This window comes from Oncorhynchus mykiss, chromosome 1 (genome assembly GCF_057628025.1).
Source record: "Oncorhynchus mykiss isolate SJ-2025 chromosome 1, ASM5762802v1, whole genome shotgun sequence".
Lineage (NCBI taxonomy): Eukaryota > Metazoa > Chordata > Actinopteri > Salmoniformes > Salmonidae > Oncorhynchus > Oncorhynchus mykiss.
Window position 1 is genome coordinate 16,625,424 of NC_143022.1, and position 26,396 is coordinate 16,651,819.

The 26,396-nt window shown below is 41.5% G+C and overlaps 1 pseudogene; it reads left to right on the forward strand.

The window, feature by feature from the left end:
• Positions 1-26,396, forward strand: part of LOC110529632 (diphthine methyl ester synthase-like) — a 47,486-nt pseudogene that overhangs the window by 15,952 nt on the left and 5,138 nt on the right.

Below are 26,396 nucleotides of genomic sequence, written 5' to 3' on the forward strand. Positions count from 1 at the left end.
GGTGTAGTGGTGACGTTACCACGGGAGCACAGGAAAGCTCTAGACTGCTCCCTCTCCATCACTTCCTCTGATGTCATACACTGCCCTTTCTGGTAACATAGCGGTGGTTTGGGAAGGCCTACTGACTCGTCATATCCCACATTACTTCAAATTCTAACTTTGGAATAGTCAGGACTCTATGAAGTCTGTATGGTTGAAGTATGATAGAGATGTAAAGGTCGACATGTACCGCATGGATTGAATAAGGCTCATAACACTTGTGGGGAGACTGATTACAGTTGCGTGTTCATCAGATCATAGAAAAGAGTTGTATCGTGCTTACTAAAGGGAACCTAAGAATTATACGTCATGAATATTTATAAAATATAATTTTATTCTAGTAAACTTTCATTGTCCTCCAAGATATTATGTTGGAACTGATCAAATGAATGATGTGCTATAATTAAGCTGGAGACCAAAGTGGAGCATTTTTTCTCTTATATACTGTACATAGCAGGTGAGCTTAGTTTTTTTGCTCTAATAATAACATGCTATTATCCAACCTCACTGATCCCAACAGACCACCCATTAGATGCTCTTAGTGGACCAATGGTGAAAGGGGAAACAATCAAGGGATGTGGACTCAATGCATAATGGTGAGCTGAAGAGATCCTATTGCAATTATTAGTTGTTGTTTTAAGCAAACATGGTCTGGTAATACATTTTGTGATAAAGGCACAAACATACATAGTATACTGTACATTCACACACTAAATGCCAATACAAACGTGTGTGTGTGTGTGTGTGTGTGTGTGTGTGTGTGTGTGTGTGTGTGTGTGTGTGTGTGTGAGCTGAACAGCCTCTTGTGAGGGGACACTGTGTTCCAAGTGACAATAGAGCAACAAGAAATGTTATCAGCAGAGGAAATCTGTTGGACAACTGAATTAAAAAAGAGGGGCGTTGTCAGAACTGTGGCTATTTGCTATAATTAACATGCTTTACCAGCTTTCACAACCGTGGATTCATGTGGAACACTTAATAATGTAGACATCCAAAGATTTGGAACGTAGAGGAAAATGTTATGTAGTGCTGTGGTAGATCATTATATCAGGGCTAATTATTATGCCAAGGGACATGATGATCATAGTAATGGAGCCAAGCCTTTTGCTTGTCTGATTAGTACCTGGTACGATGACGGAGCTAAAACATGAGAGTGATGTGTATCTGTGACTTCTCCCCTCTAATGTCTCCATTAATGTTGCCAACGTACTAATAAGCAGAAATGCATGGCATTCATAAGTGTGTATAAATCACATTACTGCCTTTCACATTACTCTGTCACACACACACACACACAAATTATCATCCAGTGCTGCTTCTCAAGCCAGTACTAAGACAGTGCCAGTGGCCTATAACAATGAGAACCAGGAACACCAAGTCCACAGAACAAGTGCAACCAAGCCAAGTGAGCGGGCCAGGGGTCCTGAGAACAACCTTTATTACCACTAAATGGACTAGGCATTCCCTCTAGACAGAATCTGTTTAATAAAATCCCTCTTCTCCTACAGAGAAAGACATATTTAGAGATGTTAAATAAGAGTGTTAAACAATGTGATTTCTGGTGTGTCTGCCATTTACTGTAGAGGTCCAACATCAGGACCCAGGCTGGATCATAAAGATGGCTATTAGATCTACTGGAGGTTGTGTCTGGGGTCTACTGGCCTCCTTCCTAGGTCACTGCTATAAAATCTGACATCGATCCTGAGTCATTAGTTTAACCCAAGACTGTGTTGGCCTGCCAAGCTAAAGCCTGCATTATATCTCTGGTAGCCCACATGTCTCTCCTAACCTATGGTATCTCTTTGGTTGATTTTCATCTTCTTACTGACAAGTCAGACCACAAACAGAGAGAGAACCCCCTATTATAGTGGGCACACTACAACATCAGACAAAAGAAATCAGCCAAGGCATCTTTAAAATTATAGACCTCCACAATTCTGGTTCGTCCTTGGGAGCAATTTCCAAATGTGCCCACTATATATATATATATAAAAATATATATATATATATATATATATATATATATATATATATATATATATATTAGTGGGCACACTACAACAATCAGACATAATTTACAATAACCCCCTTGGCGTTTATATATATATATAAAATCTTTTGATTTTTCCCATGATGTCAAGCGAAGAGGCACTGAGTTTGAAGTTAGGCCTTGAAATGCATCCATAGGTACACCTCCAATTGACTCAAATGATGTCAATTAGCCTATCAGAAGCTTCTAAAGCCATGACATACTTTTCTGGAATTTTCCAAGCTGTTTAAAGGCACAGTCAACTTAGTGTATGTAAACTTCTGACCCACTGGAATTGTGATACAGTGAAATAATCTGTCTGTAAACAATTGTTGGAAAAATTACTTGTGTCATGCACAAAGTAGATGTCCTAACAGACTTGCCACAACTATAGTTTGTTAACAAGACATTTGTGGAGTTGTTGAAAAATGAGTTTTAATGACTCCAACCTAAGTGTATGTAAACTTCCGACTTCGTGTGTGTGTGGTGCGCTGTCTGGTTTGCTTAATATAAGGAATTTGAAATCGTTTATACTTTGATATGATTTGATACTGAAGTATATTTTTTCAATTACATTTACCTTTTGATACTTAAGCATATTTAAAACCAAATACCTTTTAGACTTTTACTCAAGTAGTTTTTTACTGGGTGACTTTTACTTGAGTCATTTTCTATATTTAAAACCAAATACCTTTTAGACTTTTACTCAAGTAGTTTTTTACTGGGTGACTTTTACTTGAGTCATTTTCTATTAACGTATTTTTACTTTTACTCAAGTATGACAGTTGGGTGCTTTTCCCACCACTGCTTGACCTGAGCTTGTGGGCAACTCCTTACTAGAGTTTGTGAGTGACTTCGGGCTGCTGTGTTTGTCTGTTATCATGGGTGTCCTGCACCCAATGAAGACGTCTGGGTAAGGCATTAAAACTCTAAACAAACACAGAGCTGGCTAATCCAGATAAATCCTGACCAAGCAGACGTGCATGTTTCACCGTTGCTGCCCCTCTGGACAGAACTATAGCAAAGTAATAAGCAAACAAAAATCTTTATTGAATAGTAATGTCTAAAGTTGGTTTAAATATGTCTTACCCCCTGTTGGAAAATGCACATGACAATAAGGGGAAACAGAAATACTGAGGCTCAACCCTCCATATTATGTCAGCTGAACTGAGAATTGCTGTCATTGTTTCTCTCCAATAATGATACAGAAATCAGCTTTATTTGTAGAATCGTTAGTGGTAACTAAATTTAATCTTAAACGGTAACCAGGCTATTCATTTCACAACTACTACATGCTTCTTACACAATATGTTGTACAACAGAAATACAGCAGTTCAGCCTGAGAGATGTGGAGTAGATTATCAGCAGTTCAGCCTGAGATATGTGGAGTAGATTATCAGCAGTTCAGCCTGAGAGATGTGGAGTAGATTATCAGCAGTTCAGCCTGAGATATGTGGAGTAGATTATCAGCAGTTCAGCCTGAGAGATGTGGAGTAGATTATCAGCAGTTCAGCCTGAGAGATGTGGAGTAGATTATCTGCAGTTCAGCCTGAGAGATGTGTAGTTTATCAGCAGTTCAGCCTGAGAGATGTGGGTAGATTATCAGCAGTTCAGCCTGAGATATGTGGAGTAGATTATCAGCAGTTCAGCCTGTGATATGTGGAGTAGATTATCTGCAGTTCAGCCTGAGAGATGTGTAGTTTATCAGCAGTTCAGCCTGAGATATGTGGAGTAGATTATCTGCAGTTCAGCCTGAGATATGTGGAGTAGATTATCAGCAGTTCAGCCTGAGAGATGTGTAGTTTATCAGCAGTTCAGCCTGAGAGATGTGGAGTAGATTATCTGCAGTTCAGCCTGAGATATGTGGAGTAGATTATCAGCAGTTCAGCCTGAGATATGTGGAGTAGATTATCTGCAGTTCAGCCTGAGAGATGTGGAGTAGATTATCAGCAGTTCAGCCTGAGATATGTGGAGTAGATTATCAGCAGTTCAGCCTGAGATATGTGGAGTAGATTATCAGCAGTTCAGCCTGAGATATGTGGAGTAGATTATCAGCAGTTCAGCCTGAGATATGTGGAGTAGATTATCAGCAGTTCAGCCTGAGATATGTGGAGTAGATTATCAGCAGTTCAGCCTGAGATATGTGGAGTAGATTATCAGCAGTTCAGCCTGATATATGTGGAGTAGATTATCAGCAGTTCAGCCTGAGATATGTGGAGTAGATTATCAGCAGTTCAGCCTGATATATGTGGAGTAGATTATCAGCAGTTCAGCCTGAGAGATGTGGAGTAGATTATCAGCAGTTCAGCCTGAGATATGTGGAGTAGATTATCAGCAGTTCAGCCTGAGATATGTGGAGTAGATTATCTGCAGTTCAGCCTGAGATATGTGGAGTAGATTATCAGCAGTTCAGCCTGAGAGATGTGGAGTAGATTATCAGCAGTTCAGCCTGAGATATGTGGAGTAGATTATCAGCAGTTCAGCCTGAGATATGTGGAGTAGATTATCTGCAGTTCAGCCTGAGAGATGTGTAGTTTATCAGCAGTTCAGCCTGAGAGATGTGGAGTAGATTATCAGCAGTTCAGCCTGAGATATGTGGAGTAGATTATCAGCAGTTCAGCCTGAGATATGTGGAGTAGATTATCAGCAGTTCAGCCTGAGATATGTGGAGTAGATTATCTGCAGTTCAGCCTGAGATATGTGGAGTAGATTATCAGCAGTTCAGCCTGAGAGATGTGGAGTAGATTATCAGCAGTTCAGCCTGAGATATGTGGAGTAGATTATCAGCAGTTCAGCCTGAGATATGTGGAGTAGATTATCTGCAGTTCAGCCTGAGAGATGTGTAGTTTATCAGCAGTTCAGCCTGAGAGATGTGGAGTAGATTATCAGCAGTTCAGCCTGAGATATGTGGAGTAGATTATCAGCAGTTCAGCCTGAGATATGTGGAGTAGATTATCAGCAGTTCAGCCTGAGATATGTGGAGTAGATTATCAGCAGTTCAGCCTGAGATATGTGGAGTAGATTATCAGCAGTTCAGCCTGAGATATGTGGAGTAGATTATCAGCAGTTCAGCCTGAGATATGTGGAGTAGATTATCAGCAGTTCAGCCTGATATATGTGGAGTAGATTATCAGCAGTTCAGCCTGAGATATGTGGAGTAGATTATCAGCAGTTCAGCCTGAGATATGTGGAGTAGATTATCAGCAGTTCAGCCTGATATATGTGGAGTAGATTATCAGCAGTTCAGCCTGAGAGATGTGGAGTAGATTATCAGCAGTTCGACAGCTGGCCTTGGCTTTCCAGGGAAGCATTGCCCGGTGAGACTAACCTTTCAGAGCAACGTTGGGAGCCCCTGTGTATACTGTGTACGGCGGTGATTGACGGTAGGTTAATAATAACAGTATGTAACAGCATTTAGCCACCTTTTTGAATTTGTGTATTTTTTTACGAGGGGCTCCATTGTGTGGCATTGTATTTCTTTCCACAAGGACTCAAATGTCACATTCTAAGCCGGGGAGAAGTTTAAGGTCTTTGAGTTATTTTCCCAGCCTGGGTCAGAACAATGCAATAGCTGTTGACCAGCCGAGGTGACTTCAGGAGGAGAGCAAAAAACAAACCTATTGAACAATAACAATTGCCTTTTCACATGGTGTGTCCTGCACTTTGAGTGGCACAAAGCTCTTGCTGGTTGTAGCATTTCAACTCTTGTTCAGTAGAAACTTGTACAATGACTGGTTTTACAGCAAGCACTTGCGTTTTGTGTGAGAATGAGGAGAACATCGTAGCACAAGAGAGCGAGAAAGTCCTAAAGGAATGTAGAATTACCTAGACTGAGTCCACTTCAATTGAGCAGTTTAGAGCGGTAAGGTAATGATCACTATCTACCTGTGTCTCCAAATACACTTTCAGTCAATGCACTTACAAACTTATGTCTACATTATTGTCTGATTTATACACTACTGGTCTAAAGTTCTAGAACACCTACTCATTTAAGGGTTTTTCTTTATTTTTACTTTTTTCTACATTGTAGAATAATACTGAAGACAAACTATGAAATAACACATATGGAATCATGTAGTAAACCTGGAATGAGTAGGTGTGTCCAAACTTTTGACTGGTACTGTATCTTTTGAATGTATTTTCCCCTAACCCTACCATCCCTCCCGTAATTGGAATAAACTAATGGACAACAACTCTTAGGCTTCTACTTCCAGCTTATACATACTATATACATTTTACGGACACAGTATACTTTACAATAGATATATATTTTTTGTTTTTAGTCACATCCTTCAAAACGCATGGGGCTAAAACTGTGTCTAACTAGAATTGAAAGAGGAGTGGGTGGCCCGGTGCACAACTGAGCAAGAGGACAAGTACATTAGAGTGTCTAGTTTAAGAAACCGATGCCTCACAAGTCCTCAACTGGTAGCTTCATTAAATAGTACCCGCAAAACACCAGTCTCACCGTCAACAGTGAAGAGGCGACTCCGGGATGCCTGTCTTCAAGGCAGAGTTACAAAGAAAAAGCCATATCTGCCAGTTGAAGACTTGCGAGGCGTCTGTTTCTCAAACTAGACACTTTAATGTACTTGTCCTCTTGCTCAGTTGTGCACCGGGCCACCCACTCCTCTTTCTATTCTGGTTAGGGCCAGTTTGCGCTGTTCTGTGAAGGGAGTAGTACACAGCGCTGTACGAGATCTTCAGTTTCTTGGCAATTTCTCGCATGGAATAGCCTTCATTTCTCAGAATTTGTATTTTTTATTTAACTAGGCAAGTCAGTTAAGTTAAGAACAAATTCTTATTTACAATGACTGCTTAGGAACAGTGGGTTAACTGCCTTGTTCCGGGGCAGAACGACAGATCGGGGATTCAATCTAGCAACCTTTCAGTTACAGGCCCAACGCTCTAACCACTAGGCTACCTGCCACCCCTAGAATAGACTTACGAGTTTCAGAGGAAAGTCTTTGTTTCTGGCCATTTTGAGCCTGTAATTGAACCCATAAATGCTGATGCTCCAGATACTCAGCTAGTCTAAAGAAGGCAGGATTTATTGCGTCTTTAATCAGCACAACAGTTTTCAGCTGTGCTAACAATTGCAAAAGGTTTTTCTAATGATCAATTAGCCTTTTAAAATGATAAACTTGGATTAGCTAACACAATGTGCCATTGGAACACAGGAGTGATGGTTGCTGATAATGGGCCTCTGTATGCCTTTGTAGATATTCCATTCAAAATCAGCCGTTTCCAGCTACAATAGTCATTTACAACATTAACAATGTCTACACTGTATTTCTGATCAAGTTGATGTTATTTTAATGGACAAAAATGTGCTTTTCTTTCAGAAACAAGGACATTTCTAAGTGACCCCAAACTTTTGAACGGTAGCGTATATAACATTCTATTCCTAAGTTTTGACTCCAGCATTGTTTTGTGTATCAGTTCATAAACCATGTGCCATGGAATCGCTACATCAAAAATCTCTTTCCTACTATTTTGTCATCTGTATGACACAGCTGTCAATGAAACTGGTATACTTTTTTATTTATCACAATTTCTTTAGCCAATTTTGGTCTTTAATGCAGGTCCGACAGACAAGTTCCTTACTTTCTCCCCCTTCCACTTGCCTCTTCCATTTTTTGCAGTAATGCTGCAATTAGTTGGTTGTAATTATGAGTAGAGCAGACATTTACAAAGATTTAACCCTTTTATTTTATATCCAAAAATATTGGATTTTTAATAATTAGTATATTTGAGTTGAACCATAATATTTGTTGTAATATTTATTCTGTCTTTTCTGGTTGATTAAACTGAAATCGCAAACAACTTTCTATGGCTTGTTTAAAAATAGTGATTTTTTAAAAGATTTTCAAATAACTGAAAGTGAGAGGTTGTAATCTGAATAAAGGGAAAAAGGCCATTCTTGAACATGGGGTGAGACATTCTTACTAATCTGTTAGAAAACCAGTTCAGATTTAAATATTACTTTTTGAATGACTGAAGCTTTTAGTGAGAGTTCTATCTTGCATCTTGTTTTACCCAAATACAGTGCCTTGCGAAAGTATTCGGCCCCCTTGAACTTTGCGACCTTTTGCCACATTTCAGGCTTCAAACATAAAGATATAAAACTGTATTTTTTTGTGAAGAATCAACAACAAGTGGGACACAATCATGAAGTGGAACGACATTTATTGGATATTTCAAACTTTTTTAACAAATCAAAAACTGAAAAATTGGGCGTGCAAAATTATTCAGCCCCTTTACTTTCAGTGCAGCAAACTCTCTCCAGAAGTTCAGTGAGGATCTCTGAATGATCCAATGTTGACCTAAAGGACTAATGATGATAAATACAATCCACCTGTGTGTAATCAAGTCTCCGTATAAATGCACCTGCACTGTGATAGTCTCAGAGGTCCGTTAAAAGCGCAGAGATCATCATGAAGAACAAGGAACACACCAGATACTGTTGTGAAGAAGTTTAAAGCCGGATTTGGATACAAAATATTTCCCAAGCTTTAAACATCCCAAGGAGCACTGTGCAAGCGATAATATTGAAATGGAAGGAGTATCAGACCACTGCAAATCTACCAAGACCTGTCCGTCCCTCTAAACTTTCAGCTCATACAAGGAGAAGACTGATCAGAGATGCAGCCAAGAGGCCCATGATCACTCTGGATGAACTGCAGAGATCTACAGCTGAGGTGGGAGACTCTGTCCATAGGACAACAATCAGTTGTATATTGCACAAATCTGGCCTTTATGGAAGAGTGGCAAGAAGAAAGCCATTTCTTAAAGATATCCATAAAAAGTGTTGTTTAAAGTTTGCCACAAGCCACCTGGGAGACACACCAAACATGTGGAAGAAGGTGCTCTGGTCAGATGAAACCAAAATTGAACTTTTTGGCAACAATGCAAAACGTTATGTTTGGCGTAAAAGCAACACAGCTGAACACACCATCCCCACTGTCAAACATGGTGGTGGCAGCATCATGGTTTGGGCCTACTTTTCTTCAGCAGGGACAGGGAAGATGGTTAAAATTGATGGGAAGATGGATGGAGCCAAATACAGGACCATTCTGGAAGAAACCCTGATGGAGTCTTCAAAAGACCTGAGACTGGGACGGAGATTTGTCTTCCAACAAGACAATGATCCAAAACATAAAGCAAAATCTACAATGGAATGGTTAAAAAATAAACATATCCAGGTGTTAGAATGGCCAAGTCAAAGTCCAGACCTGAATCCAATCGAGAATCTGTGGAAAGAACTGAAAACTGCTGTTCACAAATGCTCTCCATCCAACCTCACTGAGCTTGAGCTGTTTTGCAAGGAGGAATGGGAAAAAATGTCAGTCTCTCGATGTGCAAAACTGATAGAGACATACCCCAAGCGACTTACAGCTGTAATCACAGCAAAAGGTGGCGCTACAAAGTATTAACTTAAGGGGGCTGAATAATTTTGCACGCCCAATATTTCAGTTTTTGATTTGTTAAAATAGTTTGAAATATCCAATAAATGTCGTTCCACTTCATGATTGTGTCCCACTTGTTGTTGATTCTTCACAAAAAAATACAGTTTTATATCTTTATGTTTGAAGCCTGAAATGTGGCAAAAGGTCGCAAAGTTCAAGGGGGCCGAATACTTTCGCAAGGCACTGTATCTAGAATTGCTGAACAGGAAACTGAGTTACTACCTAACTTTAGTTATGACACTGTCTTTTCCATCTAATTTTATGTGTTAATCTCCCATAATCTTCTACTTGTAAAGTGGATTCTGGATTTTCAAGTTCAACCTTCCGCCTCAGACAGGACATTCCAGCTGAGACAACTATAATTCCTTGCTTCCAGATCCTGTTTGCATAATGTATGAAGGTGGGAAAAGCACTTGACCAGAAATTGGACAGGAACCTATGGATTCTCTTGATGTTTATTCAGCTGTAGCAGAAATAGGCTATATACAAAGTGCATTCGGAAAGTATTCACATCCCTTGACTTTTTACACATTTTACAGCCTTATTCTAAAATGTATTGAATATCTTTTTTCCCTCATCAATCTACACACAATACCCCATATTTACAAAGCAAAAACAGGTTTTCATAAATTTTAACACATTTTAAAAAAATAGAAAACTTTATCACATTTAGATAAATATCTCTTTACTCTGTACTTTGTTGAAGCACCTTTGGCAGCTATAACAGCCTCGAGTCTTCTTGGGTATAATGCTACAAGCTTGGCACACCTGTATTTGGGGAGTTTCTCCCATTCTTCAATTCAGGTCCTCTCAAGCTCTGTCCGGTTGGATGGGGAGTATCGCTACACAGCTATTTTCAGGTCTCTTCAGAGATGTTCGATCGGGTTCAAGTCCGAACTCTGGCTGGACCACTCAAGGACATTCAGAGACTTGTCCCAAATCCACTCCTGCATTGTCTTTGCTGTGTGCTTAGGGTCGTTGTCCTGTTGGAAGGTGAACCTTCACCCCAGTCTGAGGTCCTGAGTGTTCTGGAGCAGGTTTACATCAAGGATCTCTTTTGTACTTTGCTCCGTTCATCTCTCCCTCAATCCTGACTAGTCTCCCAGTCCCTGCCGCTGAAAAACATCCTCACAGCATGATGCTGCCTCCACCACCATGCTTCATCGTAGGGATGGTGCCAGGTTGTCTCCAGATGTGACTCTTGGCATTCAGGACAAAGAGTTCAATCTAGGTTTCATCAGACCAGGAAATCTTGTTTCTCATGGTCTGAGTCCTCTAGGTGCCTTTTGGCAAACTCCAAGTAGGCTGTCGTGTGCCTTTTACTGAGGAGTGGCTTTCGTTTGGCCACTCTACCCTAACGGCCTGATTGGTGGAGTGCTGCAAAGATGGTTGTCCTTCTGGAAGGTTCTCCCATCTCCACAGAGGACCTCAGGAGCTCTGTCAGAGTGACCATAGTGTTCTTGGTCACCTTCCTGACCAATGCCCTTCTCCCCCGATTGCTCAGTTTGGCCGGGCGGCCAGCTCCCGGAAGATTATTTGTGGTTCCAAACTTCTTCCATTTAAGAATGATGGAGGCCACTGTGTTCTTGTGGACCTTCAATGCTGCATACATTTTTGGGTACCCTTCCCCAGATCTATCTGTGCCTCGACACAATCCTGTTTTGGAGCTCTACGAACAATTCCTTAAATCTCATGGCTTGGTTTTTGCTCTGACATGCACTGTCAACTGTGGGACCTGATATAGACAGGTGTGTGTGCCTTTCCAAATCATGTCCAATCAATTGAATGTACCACAGGTGGACTCCAATCAAGTTGTAGAAACATCTCAAGGAGGATCAATGGAAACAGGATGCACCTGAACTCAATTCAATTTCCAGTCTCATAGCAAAGGGTTTACAAATACTTACGTAAGTAAGATATTTCAGTGTTTTTTTTATTTTTAATACATTTGCAAAAATAAAAAAAAACGTTTTTGCTTTGTCATTATGGGGTATTGTGTGTAGATTGAGTAAAATGTTGAGTCCATTTTAGAATAATGCTGTAACGTAACAAAATGTGGAAAAAGTCAAGGGGTCTGAATACTTTTGAATGCATTGTACCTGCAAATATCTGCAGTATTTAGCAGCTAGAGAAATAGGTTCACAAGTGCTCAAAGGAAACAATGTCAAGGACTTTGAGAAAGTTATTTTCCCCAAAAACATAAATCAATCCCAGATATTCGTGCTCTGTTTGTTTATATGCATTTATGCAAAAAGTTACACAATTGTTGGAGCAGAGTGTTTGGAGAGCGTGATGAGAATGACAGTGGTGAAGAGAAAGAGGGGAAGGAGATAGGGAGAAGGAGGGGAGGCCCAGCACTTCATTGTTTGCCCCAACAGAACCATCTCCAATTACTGCACAAAGGGGGCTCATTCAGGCCCCGTGGACTTGAACACTGTGCTTCAATGAATGCTAAGAGGAGCCCAGAGAACGAGAGGGTCATTCTACAGGGATTCACCCACAGACTGGGGTCTGCTATCAAACACTACTCTACCCTGCTCAATCACAACCATACAGGCTCATTTACCTATAGGGCCAGATTCCCTAGACGCTTTGTTTCACTGCAAGGTTTGCACAACATTGGCTGGCTACAGCTTTTAAATCAACCTGCATATTTTTTTACTGGTTTTATACTGGGAAAAAAATATAAATGCAACATGCAACAATTTCAAAGATTTTACTGAGTTACAGTTGAGAATGATGAGAAAATGAGAAAGTCGGTCAATTTAAGTAGTTTAATTAGGCCCTAATCTATAGATTTCAAATGGCCTCACGATAGGCCTCAGGATCTTGTCACAGTATTTCTGTGCATTCAAATTGCCATCGATAAAATGCAATTGTGTTCGTTGTCCGTAGCTTATACCTGCCCATACCATAACCCCACCGCCACCATAGTGCACCATAGGGCACACAGTAAACTGCTCGCCGAAACGATGCCATACACGTGGTCTGCAGTTGCGAGACCAGTTGGACGTACTGCCAAATTCTAAAACGACGCTGGAGGCTGCTTATGGTCGAGGAATGAACATGAAATTATCTGGCAATAGCTCTGGTGGACATTCCTGCAGTCAGCATGCCAATTGCACGCTCCCTCAACTTGAAATATCAGTGGCATTGTGTTCTGTGACACAACTGCGCATTTTAGAGTGGCCTTTTATTGTTCCCATGACAAGGTGCACCTGTGTAATGATCATGCTGTTTAATCTGCTTCTTGATATGACACACCTGTCAGGTGGATGGATTATCTTGACAGAGGAGAAATGCTCACTAACAGGGATGTAAACACATTGTGCAAAAAATGAGAGAAATAACCTTTTTGGAACATTTCTGGGATCTTTTATTTCAGTTCATGAAACATGAGACCAACACTTTACATGTTGCATTTATATTTTTGTACAGTGTACATTTTCACTGTTAGCATTCATTTACTCCTGAAGTTGGGAAATTTGTGCGGCCTCAAACATTTCCGAATGCCCATAATGTAGTGTTAACCTTTTTATTTTCAGGAGATCCAGGTGTAAAAACATCTGGTTATAGTATATTAAAAACCCTACTAAGGAATGTATGGCTGGATGCTATTAGTCAACACCAGCTAAATGGCGTTAGGTTACAGTGAAGCTATGGCCTGAACTACTCACTACTCACTGCCTCGTCCCCTCATCTTTTTGATCAATTGCCCAGAGAACATCCCATTGTTACCAGAGCCATATTTAGGTTGTCACATTTTGCAATTGCAAACTCACCTCTCCATCTTTTTCCTTTGAACTGAGTCCGTGTGTGTACCCTACAATTGTTAGAGAACGATGTATGTATCACTGTGGGTTAGGACACGCTACTGACAGGACACGCTACTGACAGGAAGCCTGGATGTCACCAGGAAATTAGACATTCTCGTCTGTACATCCCATTTCTGGAAATGCATTGAATTCCTCTCGTAGTTTCAGGGATGCAATTGTAAAGGTGTTTTCTCCTGGTAGTCATCCACATAGCGAACAGCTTTGTCACCTCTCACATTGACCTTCCATTGTTTGCATGTTGGGTTTATCCGTCGTTAGGATATGTGTTATGATATGCGTGTGTAAGGACTTTTCTAAGTCCAACAGTTTTGTCTCATTGCTGAAACATGGTTATCCTGCCATGAACATTGCTCGTCAGTCCAATGAAATGCATTTGGTCTAAATAATCGTTGTCATATTTCACTTAGTTATTTTTATAATTCACTAAGGCTCATTAATAAAATGTAATTTATATTTTTAGCAGATGTTCTTATCCAGAATGACTTGCAGGAGCAATTAGGATTAAGTGCCTTGCTCAAGGGCACAGACATATATTTTTCACCAAGTTGGCTCAGGGATTTGAACAGGCAACCTTTTGGTTACTGGCCCAATGCTCTTAACCACTAGGCTACCTGCCACCAGGAATGCTTCAACTGGTGAAATACTCCATCCACTTTTCTCTTAGTCTGAGACAAAAATGTTGTCTCCATGGTTCCAGTGATAAGACTGGTCTTCTACCCTAATTTCCATGTTACAATACCACTTCCACCATTTCAAGAGCAGGTTTCTCTCCAGTGTGAACCTTGGGGGTTGTTGAGGGCATCGGGGTGCTATGACAACAGACCAGGTCTAAAGAAACACATTATTGACAATTCCCCTGACATACAGTATCTGGTTCACAGTCAGCAACATCTACCTGACATAGGGGACACTGTGAGATGTGGGAGAGGTCTGACTGCAGCCAGTGGAGGAAACCAGTCGTTTCATGCCCAGATAAGAGCGTAGGAATACAAGGCAGCCTTCCTGCTGTTTATATTAGTTGCTTGTCGTTTGTGCTAAATTTGTTTCTACTAATTCTAATTGTTATACTGCACTGTCATGTTGACATGTGGGCAGTGATGCCTGCTGGCTAGGCCAAGGTTATTGGTTCTATTCCAGTGAGGTTGCATAATTGTAAGTGGTTTTGGATAAAAGCATTTGCCAAGTGGCATATATTATATTAAAATAGATTGGGAACTTCTTTTTAATAAAATGTCTCCAAACAGCCACATTCAAATACCATATTTACACCCACTCTCTTTTAGTCCACACTGTATCTCACTTTCTCTACACATCTCTCCCCATCCCCTCTCTGACTCTGATTTGATTTGATTTGACTCCTATCCTTTTTGGGATACAAAACAAGTTGCACCTTTACTCTGAAAGTCCTCCCGATGCTGAGTTATAGTAGATTTAACCAAGGGGCTAAGGACTGGGAAATAGTTCATGTTCATGTGTGTGAGGAGGACACTCACCAGAACACAGTCCAACCATATTGCCCCTCACTGCAAGGACAATTTGCCACTGGCTGACTGGACTCAAACAAAATGGGAGAGAAAAGGGAGCACAGGACAACAGAGTTCCAGTGAAAGCTGGCTGACTGGACTCAAACAAAACGGGAGAGAAAAGGGAGCACAGGACAACAGAGTTCCAGTGAAAGCTGGCTGACTGGACTCAAACAAAATGGGAGAGAAAAGGGAGCACAGGACAACAGAGTTCCAGTGAAAGCTGGCTGACTGGACTCAAACAAAACGGGAGAGAAAAGGGAGCACAGGACAACAGAGTTCCAGTGAAAGCTGGCTGACTGGACTCAAACAAAACGGGAGAGAAAAGGGAGCACAGGACAACAGAGTTCCAGTGAAAGCTGGCTGACTGGACTCAAACAAAACGGGAGAGAAAAGGGAGCACAGGACAACAGAGTTCCAGTGAAAGCTGGCAGACGGAATCCGCTCAGAGGAGCACAGAATGCCATTACATAATCAGCCACTAAAACAACAACCACAGCCATTAATTGGGCCCCAATCGCAGGTTTGGGGAGGAGCGGTGCCAGGGGAGAGCCAGGCTGTTTACCACTTGAAGGGTTAATCAGAGAGTCTTGCAATATTAGGTGAATTAGGTAGAGCTGATAGCTTGATAAGCCTAGATACCTAATATTAGACAGAGAAGAGTGGCACGCTTCAAAAGTGTATCACATCATCTACCCATTTTTCCGGTACAATTATAACGAGAGACAAAGCAACACATCTATTATACTTCATAAGGAAAAGAGCATCATTGCAGAGTATTAGGAGCCGAGAAGCATCAAAACTGCTGCTCTAATAGAAAAAAGAACACCGTGGCCCAGACATTATTCCTTCAAGTACTCTACATAAACAGGCACAGGGCAGTCCATGTTGAGTGTAGCAGAACTCAATTCCTCTTTCCGTCATCTCTCCCCCTCTCTTTCACCCCCCCATTTTCCCACACCACTTGTGTGAAGTAAATTCTCATTAAGAACCAAATTGTTTTCAGATGCTGGCCGGGTGAAGTTTCCCAGGAAACTGCTGGGAAGCAGGGAACAGGCTGGGGTGGCAGGCAGTGTTGGAATGGGCAGAGGGAGAAAGAGAGAGATCCGGGCATGCCTCAAATCCCATTGCCAGGGTTCAGTGAGCTCCTTTTGCCATGTACAATGTCTGCTGCCGGGCTCTTTTTGGACCTTTACAAATGGCAAGGAAGAAGCACTGTCAAGCCCTTAAGGAAATCATTTTCTTTCACCTCATTACGAAATATACAGTATTTAATTCCTCACCTTTAAGGTAAAACAAATCATTCTGATGTTATGCTAGAAACAAAGTTAAAAAATGTGAAGTAGATCAAATCAAATTTTATTTGTCACATGCCCCGAATACAAATGCTTACTTACAAGCCCCTAACCAACAGCGCAGTTTTAAAAATAAGAGTAAGAAATAAAACAAACAAGTAATTAAAGAGCAGCAGTAAAATAACAATAGGGAGACGATATACAGGGGTCACCGATACAGAGTCAATGTGCAGGTACACCGGTTAGTTGAGGTAATATGTACATATTTAAAGTGACTATGCATAGATAATAACAGAGTAGCAATGGTGTAAAAGAGGGGGTGGGCAATGCAAATAGACTGGGTAGCCATTTGATTAGATGTTCAAGTCTTAAGGCTTGGGGTTAGAAGCTGTTTAGAAGCCTCTTGGACCTAGACTTGGTGCATCGGTACCGTTTGCCGTGCGGTAGCAGAGAGAACAGTCTGACTTTGGTGGCTGGAGTCTTTGATCATTTTTAGGGCCTTCCTCTGACACCGCCTGGTATAGAGGTCCTGGATGGCAGGAAGCTTGGCCCCGGTGATGTACTGGACCGTACTACCCTCTGTAGTACCTTGCGATCGGAGGCCGAGCAGTTGCCATACCAGGCAGTGATGCAACCCATCAGGATGCTCTCTGGTGCAGCTGTAAAACCTTTTGAGGATCTCTTCATGACTGTCTTGGTGTGTTTGGACCATGAAAGTTTGTTGGTGATGTGGACACCAAGGAACTTGAAGCTCTCAACCTGCTCCACTACGGTCCCGTCGATGAGAATGGGGGCGTGCTCAGTCCTCCTTTTCCTATGTCCACAATCATCTCCTTTGTCTTGATCACGCTGATGTCCGACAGGAAATACAATAAAACATTTTTTTAAATTAACTTTATTTAAAGGGAATTACATATTGACAACCATGTTTCAGTTAGTAACTTGAATCACAAAGAAACAAAATAATTTGACACGCTATTCAAATAACAACCTTTTACCAAATGGTTCATTGGTGGACCAGATGGTTAATGCCCTAGAGTTATGGGACGTGTTCCAATTCTTTCAACTCTCACTTCAACTGTTAGATCTATAATACCACATTCAATTAAGGGGCCCATTTAATCAAGCCGGGAAATTAGGTTTCTAGAGAAATCCAACCTTGGTCTTCAAAGATGTACATTTGGATGCGTGTCCTCAGCAAAACAATGCTTAGAGTGAAACCAAAATCCACATTGATTGAAAAAAACCTGTGAATGAATGTGACTGAATGGTATGTTTAACTAACCCCAAAACCCAGTTTGCAGTCTTGATTGAGTAGCTTCTAATAAATAGAAACCACCTTCATCACATGAAGTCACCTGTCCTCTTTTTCCTGTTTTTTGAGATTGAAGATAAAAATATCTGATCTTTTTAAATTGGTGTTCATTTAATTTACACCACAGAACTCTTCCCCAGACAGTCCTGATAATACCTTTTATTTGTTTCTGCACACAATGGCAGGCTATCAGCTCTAGACGATCTTTACAGGCTGTTGTATGACTGGCCTCTGTCGCTCTTCCTTCAACTAAACCCTTTCTCTAAATCTAGGTTTTCATTACCAAAGTTCTCCATTTGGTACCAAAATGCTCAACATGTAGGAAGCCTACATGGAAGCAATCTCACCAGATCAGGTTTCATATGTCTTCAAATAGATCATAAAATAGTCGTCATTTCCTCACTTGGTGTCAGTGATATCACACTCTGATCTTGTGAGAGTTAACCCCTGTTTACTGTACATTTTGTCACTTTCATGGATTATGTGTTGGCTGAAACGCTGGCAAAGGAGTCCAAGACTGGAGGTTTAGGAAACACACTCTGCTTCCCCATCCCAGCACAATGGTAGTGCCTCACTCACTCTGTTCATTCAAAGCAGGTCATTGAAAGAGCTGTTGTGTAGAGACAAGATGGGGCCCGCAAACCCCTTCACTGTTGGCCTGCATGTTGGCCTCAAACCCTTTCTCTAAATCTAGGTTTTCATTACCAAAGTTCTCCATTTGGTGCCAAAATGCTGCATTTCTGTGAACAGTATATTGATTTAATGAAACGTGGTCAGATAATGTCAAATACTTTATTGAAGGGAAGGAGATTGGATTACAGGTCTTTTCCACATCATCTCTATGCATCTTTGTTTACACTGTAGGCTACACTGATGCAAGAGCTTGGGTATTGCCTGAACCAGACCCATAAAAGTTCTGCTCCCTGGGTATAGTTTTACAATACACGAATGACCTAGAATACAATGTATCAACTAGAATCTAAACTCCAAACACATTCCAGTCAGATTAGAGCAGGGGCCTCAAACTCTTCTTCCTTTTTGGTATAATGGTGTTTGCAACATTTATATGTGCATTTCGCCACCTACTGTACAGGTGGATAATAATGATCCAAATAGGAACAAATGTGGGGTAAAATATTTAAATTCCTTACAAACTATCAGTAATGAAATATTAAACTAAATCAGCCTGGTTTTCTGTTTAAGTCAGGTCCCGACACAGGCTCAGAAGGATTCTGTGATGGCAGGACATTTCCTGGCAGTGCTTCTGCCGTTAAGTCTTGGAGGCCCAAAACCTTCTCTGCTGCAGATATAATGCACAGCCTCTTGGACTTCTTGGACACTTGTGCAGTACAATTAATAACTGTGACTAGAAATGCTACAAAAACCACCTTTTCACAATAAGTGTATCCAGATCACTTGATTGAAGTATAACATTTGCTGTGGTCTCTTGCCCTCTCAATGCTCTTCACTGCCTCCACATTGGAGATTTGCTGTACAGCCTTGATCCTTGACACTTCAACCCCTTTCACCCTAACAGGGCACTCGGGGAATTCGGGAAATACGAGTTGCAACATTTTAAATTCAGACTTCTCAAAAACATATTCCTTCCGTCTGTAAACACTTAACACATGACTAAACTTTTTACACTTATTTCATTGCATCAGGTTTTGCATGAACGCTCTTACGGTGATAAATTCTCATCAAACATCAATAATACAGATACACTTAGCTCCCTTTTCCCTCCATACCAGTCAAGCGACGTACATGAACTACTCCTGGATTTTTTTGCCAAAGATATTGATTATCATTGTCCAACCGACACCAGAGATAACACCTTTTACTGGTGCCCTGCTCTGAAAATCAAAGCTGTTCACTTCATGCGTCGATCATTTCGTGAGGCACAATGCACACTGCTTTTGCTCTTTAGATACACACCATATTACTCCTGGTTACTTTGACTACATCCACTTTTTCCAACGCCGCCTTCACCATCCTTATGGCTTCAAAAGGGTTTCCCAAATAAACATCTTTATCCAAATTAACATCTTGGTCCAAATAAACATCTTGGTCCAAATGAACATCTTGGTCCAAATAAACATCTTGGTCCAAATAAACATCTTGGTCCAAATAAACATCTTGATCCAAATAAACATCTTGATCCAAATAAACATCTTTCTCCAAATAAACATCTTTATCCAAAAAAGTACTCCAACAAGCAATGATTCATCACTCATTTTCCACAACCATTTTAGCCCTTTTTCTTCCATTCTTGGACTTTAATGTTGTCCACTCATCTCTCTCGCTAGCTGTACTGGACGTCCTTTCATCTTCAAACAACACTTCTGCTTCCGTCATCTTACGGTCATCGCTTTCCAGCCACAAACTGATTCCATGGAGGGCCTAGTGTATGCTGGTTTTTGTTTTTTCCTTTCAAGTAAAACCTAGACAATCAGGTGAGGGTAGATACTTACTTACTAATTAGTGACCTTAATTCATCAATCAAGTACAAGGGAGGCGCTATGGAATGAGTTTGACATGTGGATTAGAGGAACTCTGTGGCACAGGAGGTTGGTGGCAACTTAATTAGGGAGAATGGGCTCGTGGAAATGGCTGGAGTGGAATAAGAGGAATGTTATCAAATAAACTCAGCAAAAAAAGAAACGTCCTCTCACTGTCAACTGTGTTTATTTTCAGCAAACTAACGTGTAAATATTTGTATGAACATAGCAAGATTTGACAACTGAGACATAAACTGAACAAGTTCCATAGACATGTGACTAACAGAAATTGAATAATGTGTCCCTGACCAAAGGGGGGGGGGGATCAAAATCAAAAGTAACTGTCAGTATCTGGTGTGGCCACCAGCTGCATTAAGCACTGCAGTGCATCTCCTCCTCATGGACTGCACCAGATTTGCCAGTTCTTGCTGTGATATGTTACCCCAATCTTCCACGGTTCCCACCGTGAAGCAAGTTCCCGGACATTTCTGGAGGGAATGGCCCTAGCCCTCACCCTTCGATCCAACAGGTCCCAGACGTGCTCAATGGGATTGTGCAGGTGTTGTTACACGTGGTCTGCCACTGCGAGGACCATCAGCAGTCCGTCCTGTCTCCCTGTAGCTCTGGCTTAGGTGTCTCACAGTACGGACATTGCAATTTATTATCCTGGCCACATCTGCAGTCCTCATGCCTCCTTGCAGCATGCCTAAGGCATGTTCACGCAGATGAGCAGGGACCCAGGGCATCTTTCTTTTTTTGTGTTTTCCAGCGTCAGTAGAAAGGCCTCTTTAGTGTCCTATGTTTTCATGACTGTGTCCTTAATTGGCTACCGTCTGTAAGCTGTTAGTGTCTAAACGACTGTTCCACAGGTGCATGTTCCTTAATTGTTTATGGTTCATTGAACAAGCATGGGAAACAGTGTTTAAATCCTTTACAATGAAGATATGTGAAGTTATTTGGATTAATACGAATTATCTTTGAGACAGGGTCCTGAAAAGGGACGTTTCTTTTTTTTGCTGAGTTTACATCAAACGCGGCTTCCATGTGTTTGATGCCATTCCATTCACTACGTTCCAGCCATTATTATGAGCTGTCCTCCCCTCAGCAGCCTCCTCTGGTACGTGGGGCCCAGTTCCAGAGCTAGACTTGGGCTGGAACATTGACAACTGTATCCTTTTTACTTTCACTATAGTCTCTACAATCAGAGCAAATCACAACCCCATGATCTCGTCTGACTAAATAAATAGTGATTGTGAATAGAGGCTAGTAAAGGCTTAGTGACTTTATAAAGTGAAATATGTGTATATTTGGTGAGCAATGACAACATGCACACCGCACTGTGATTGTATGATCTTCATACATGCCGTTAACAATCGCATTACTTTGTGCGTTTATACTTATTATAAACAATCCAAAAATGCAACCTGTGCCTACTATACCTGACGATAAACGGTTGTCTGACTGTTCTAATGACGGCTGGAAAGCGGTCACATTGCAGGAAGACATGCAACTCTGTTGTAAAATCAATAATATTTTGAGTCAAGACGTACAGTACCAGTCAAAAGTTTGGACACACCTACTCATTCAAGGGTTTTTCTTCATTTGTTTATATTTTCTACATTGTAGATTAGTAGTGAAGACATCAAAACTATGAAATAATACATATGGAATCATGTAGTAACCAAAAAAGTGTTATACAAATTTGAGATTCTTCCTAGTAGTAGTTGTAGTTGTATTGATGACAGCTTTGCACACTCTTGGCTGTACTTGGTAGTCACCTGGAATGCATTTCAATTAACAGGTGTGCTTTGTTAAAAGTGAATTTGTGGAATTTCTTTCCTTATTAACGCTTTGAGCCAATCAGTTGTGTTGTGACAAGGTAAGGGTGGTATACAGAAGATAGTCCTATTTGGTAAAGAACAAGCCCATATTATGGCAAGAACCGCTCAAATAAGCAAAGAGAAACGACAGTCCATCATTACTTTAAGACATGAAGGTCAGTTAATCCTGAACATTTCAAGAACTTTGAAAGTTTCTTGAAGTGCCATCAAGTGCTATGATGAAACTGTCTCTCATGAGGACCGCCACTGGAAAGGAAGACCCAGCGTTACCGTTGCTGCAGAGGACAAGTTCATTAGTTACCAACCTCAGAAATCGCAACCCAAATAAATGCTTCACAGAGTTCAAGTAACAGATGCATCTCAACATCAACTGTTCAGAGGAGACTGTGTAAATCAGGACTCCATGGTCGAATTGCTGCAAAGAAACCACTACTAAAGGACACCAATAAGAAGATACTTGTTGGGGCCAAGAAACATGAGAAATGGACATTAGACCGGTGGAAATCTATCCTTTGTTCTGATGAGTCCAAATGTAAGATTTTTAGTTCCAACCGCTGTGTCTTTGTGAGACGCAGAGTAGGTGAACAGATGATCTCTGCATGTGTGGTTCCCACCGTGAAGCATGGAGGAGGAGGTGTTATGGTGTCGGGGTGCTTTGCTGGTGACAGTGTCGGGATTTATTTATAATTCAAGGCACACTTAACCAGCATGGCTACAGTACCACAGCATTATGCAACGCCATCCCATCTGGTTTGCGCTTAGTGGGACTATCATTTGTTTTTCAACAGGACAATAACCCAACACACCTCCAGGCTGTGTAAGGGTTATTTGACCAAGAAGGAGAGTGATGGCGTGCTGCATCAGATGACGTGGCCTCCACAATCACCCGACCTCAACCTAATTGAGATGGTTTGGGATGAGTTGGACCTCAGAGTGAAGGAAAAGCAGTCAACATGTGCTCAGCATATGTGGGAACTCCTTCAAGACTGTTGGAAAAGCATTCCAGTTGAAGCTGGTCGAGAGAATGCCAAGAGTGTGCAAAGCTGTCATCAAGGCAAAGGGTGGCTACTAGGAAAAATCTAAAGTATATTTTGATTTGTTTAACACTTTTTTTGGTTACTACATGATTCCATATGTGATATTTCATAGTTTTGATTCTACAATGTAGAAACTTTTGACTGGTACTGTATGTGAAAGCGTATAGTGGCTACACAAGCTTTTAGTGCCAAGTGGCTCCAAACAGTTTTGTAAGAATTGTGCATTGTATTCTTAAGTGAATTCTTTAATGAATGCAAGCATGTTGTAGGTACCAGCTTGTATATCTTCTGTCATAACTAATGCTGGACCATTTTAAAACTGCAGCGGTCTGTTTTCTGCTAGGTTTAGTACTTTAGCTAGCTAGCTAGCCTACTCTGTGGTCAAGACAGTTGTTAAAAAAAGCGTGATATTTTGACATTACGAAGCTGTACTTTATTGGGCTTGGGTTAGTAGGTGCAAAGGACATCACAGTAAAGGGATTAGAAATTGTAAAGCAATGAATTTGTGTCTACTAGGAAGTGTACACGTCCACATTGACAGTTGGCAAAGATGCACTGGTATGGTTAATATTATATACTACTTGTGAATGCGGTGACAGTGATATTGTGTGCATGCTACAATCCCTTGATCCCTTGTACATTTTGAAGTCAGCCCTCAAGTAGTCCAGAGCAGGTGATAACTGCATCAGGGTATAATCCCTTCTGAAGTGCCCGTTATTGACTTTGCTTCTAGTTTCAGATCAAAACAAGAGTACTGGTATGACATTACATTCAAGTTTCTTTAGTTGAAATTACCATTGTAGTGAGTGGCTGGAAATCTTACAGACTGCGGCTTCAGTGATAATTCCCACTCCTAGTGTTTTCTTAAAAATGGAGTAAAGGTCACAAATTGTATAGTTTATAGACACACACTGTATATTTGCTAAACAACAGCTCAAGCTGGCAGAATGGGGACAAAGGTTGCCATCAGATAAAGTGAATCCATTATTGCATAAAACATGACACCACTGTTTTTTAAGCAAATTCAAAGACATTGTGTGTTTTGAGTGTGATGATCTTTGACCTTAGGAGGACTATGGACGGAAGCTGATACTGGCCGACGGGGACATGGTGAAACAGAAGGATGATGAGCTCCTGAAAGAGTCTGAGGTCAGTGAGGTGGAATTTCTTGTGGTAGGAGATCCATTTGTGTAAGGGAGACCATTGATTACTGGACTTGTTTTTTATGCTGTAAAAGTTGTTCATTAACCTATTAACCCAGGCCTTAGCCAAACTGTCTCACCACTGCTCCAATAGGGTCAAGCCGACTTGGGGGAGATCTTAAAGAGCCTAGAATTGTTTCACTATCCCCTCTGTTGCAGGAGAGCATGTCCCCACACTTCACTATACCAAGTCCCTCATGTACACTGCTCAACAAAAATAAAGGGAACACTAAAATAACACATCCTAGATCTGAATGAATGAAATATTCTTATTAAATACTTTTTTCTTTACATAGTTGAATGTGCTGACAACAAAATCACACAAAAATAATGAATGGAAGTCAAATGTATCAACCCATGGAGGTCTGTATTTGGAATCACACTCAAAATTAAAGTGGAAAACCACACTACAGGCTGATCCAACTATGATTTAATGTCCTTGAAACAAGTCAAAATGAGGCTCAGTAGTGTGTGTGGCCTCCACGTGCCTGTATGACCTCCCTACAATGCCTGGGCATGCTCCTGATGAGGTGGGGGATGGTCTCCTGAGGGATCTCCTCCCAGACCTGGACTAAAGCATCCGCCAACTCCTGGACAGTCTGTGGTGCAACGTGGCGTTGGTGGATGGAGCGAGACATGATGTCCCAGATGTGCTCAATTGGATTCAGTCCATAGCGGGCCAGTCCATAGCATCAATGCCTTCTTCTTGCAGGAACTGCTGACACACTCCAGCCACATGAGGTCTAGCATTGTCTTGCATTAGGAGGAACCCAGGGCCAACCGCACCAGCATATGGTCTCACAAGGGGTCTGAGGATCTCATCTCGGTACCTAATGGCAGTCAGACTACCTCTGGCGAGCACATGGAGGGCTGTGCGGCCCCCCAAAGAAATGCCACCCCCACACCATGACTGACCCACCGCCAAACCGGTCATGCTGGAGGATGGTGCAGGCAGCAGAACGTTCTCCACGGCGTCTCCATGACTGTCACGTCTGTCACATGTGCTCAGTGTGAACCTGCTTTCATCTGTGAAGAGCACAGGGCGCCAGTGGCGAATTTGCCAATCTTGGTGTTCTCTGGCAAATGCCAAACGTCCTGCACGGTGTTGGGCTGTAAGCACAACCCCCACCTGTGGACATCGGGCCATCATATCACCCTCATGGAGTCTGTTTCTGACCGTTTGAGCAGACACATGCACATTTGTGGCCTGCTGGAGGTCATTTTGCAGGGCTCTGGCAGTGCTCCTCCTGCTCCTCCTTGCACAAAGGCGGAGGTAACGGTCCTGCTGCTGGGTTGTTGCCCTCCTACGGCCTCCTCCACATCTCCTGATGTACTGGCCTGTCTCCTGGTAGCGCCTCCATGCTCTGGACACTACGCTGACAGACACAGCAAACCTTCTTGCCACAGCTCGCATTGATGTTCCATCCTGGATGAGCTACACTACCTGAGCCACTTGTGTGGGTTGTAGACTCCGTCTCATGCTACCACTAGAGTTAAAGCACCGCCAGTATTCAAAAGTGACCAAAACATCAGCCAGGAAGCACAGGAACTGAGAAGTGGTCTGTGGTCACCACCTGCAGAACCACTCCTTTATTGGGGGTGTCTTGCTAATTGACTATCATTTCCACCTGTTGTCTATTCCATTTGCACAACAGCATGTGACATGTATTGTCAATCAGTGTTGCTTCCTAAGTGGACAGTTTGATTGACTTGGAGTTACATTGTGTTGTAAGTGTTCCCTTTATTTTTTTGAGCAGTGTATATGTCACAGGCGCCATCCTACTTCCGACACCAGTGTAGTGAACAGCATCAGTGTAATGCATCTTGTGGTTGTTGAAATCATGTCTCCCTGGCAGTGGGCAGAACAAATCAGTAACACTTTACTTGAAGTGTTGTTCAAAACGTGACGCATCCATAACAGTAGCTAGGTTTCCATCCAATTGGCGGCAGATTTTTACATGAATATTCTGTGGATGAAAACGGGCTTAGTGTCATAACCTGCATCTTAAAATGTCATAACACATGAAATACATTTTTATTTTTATATAGAAGGCTTATGTCAACTGGAATGACATGACTTATTGTATATGTGCCTATCAAACCTTATTATATATGTGCCTGCCATGACCTATTTATTTACGCTAAGGAGAGATCTCCATGTGATCAATATAAATTCATGGTTATCTCGGACTGACATGGAGAAACACTTACACACGACCAAACATACTGTCCCTTGTGGCTTAGTGGGTAGAGCATGGTGCTTGAAATGCCTGAGTTGTGGGTTTGATTCCCACTTGCTGTAAGTTGCTCTG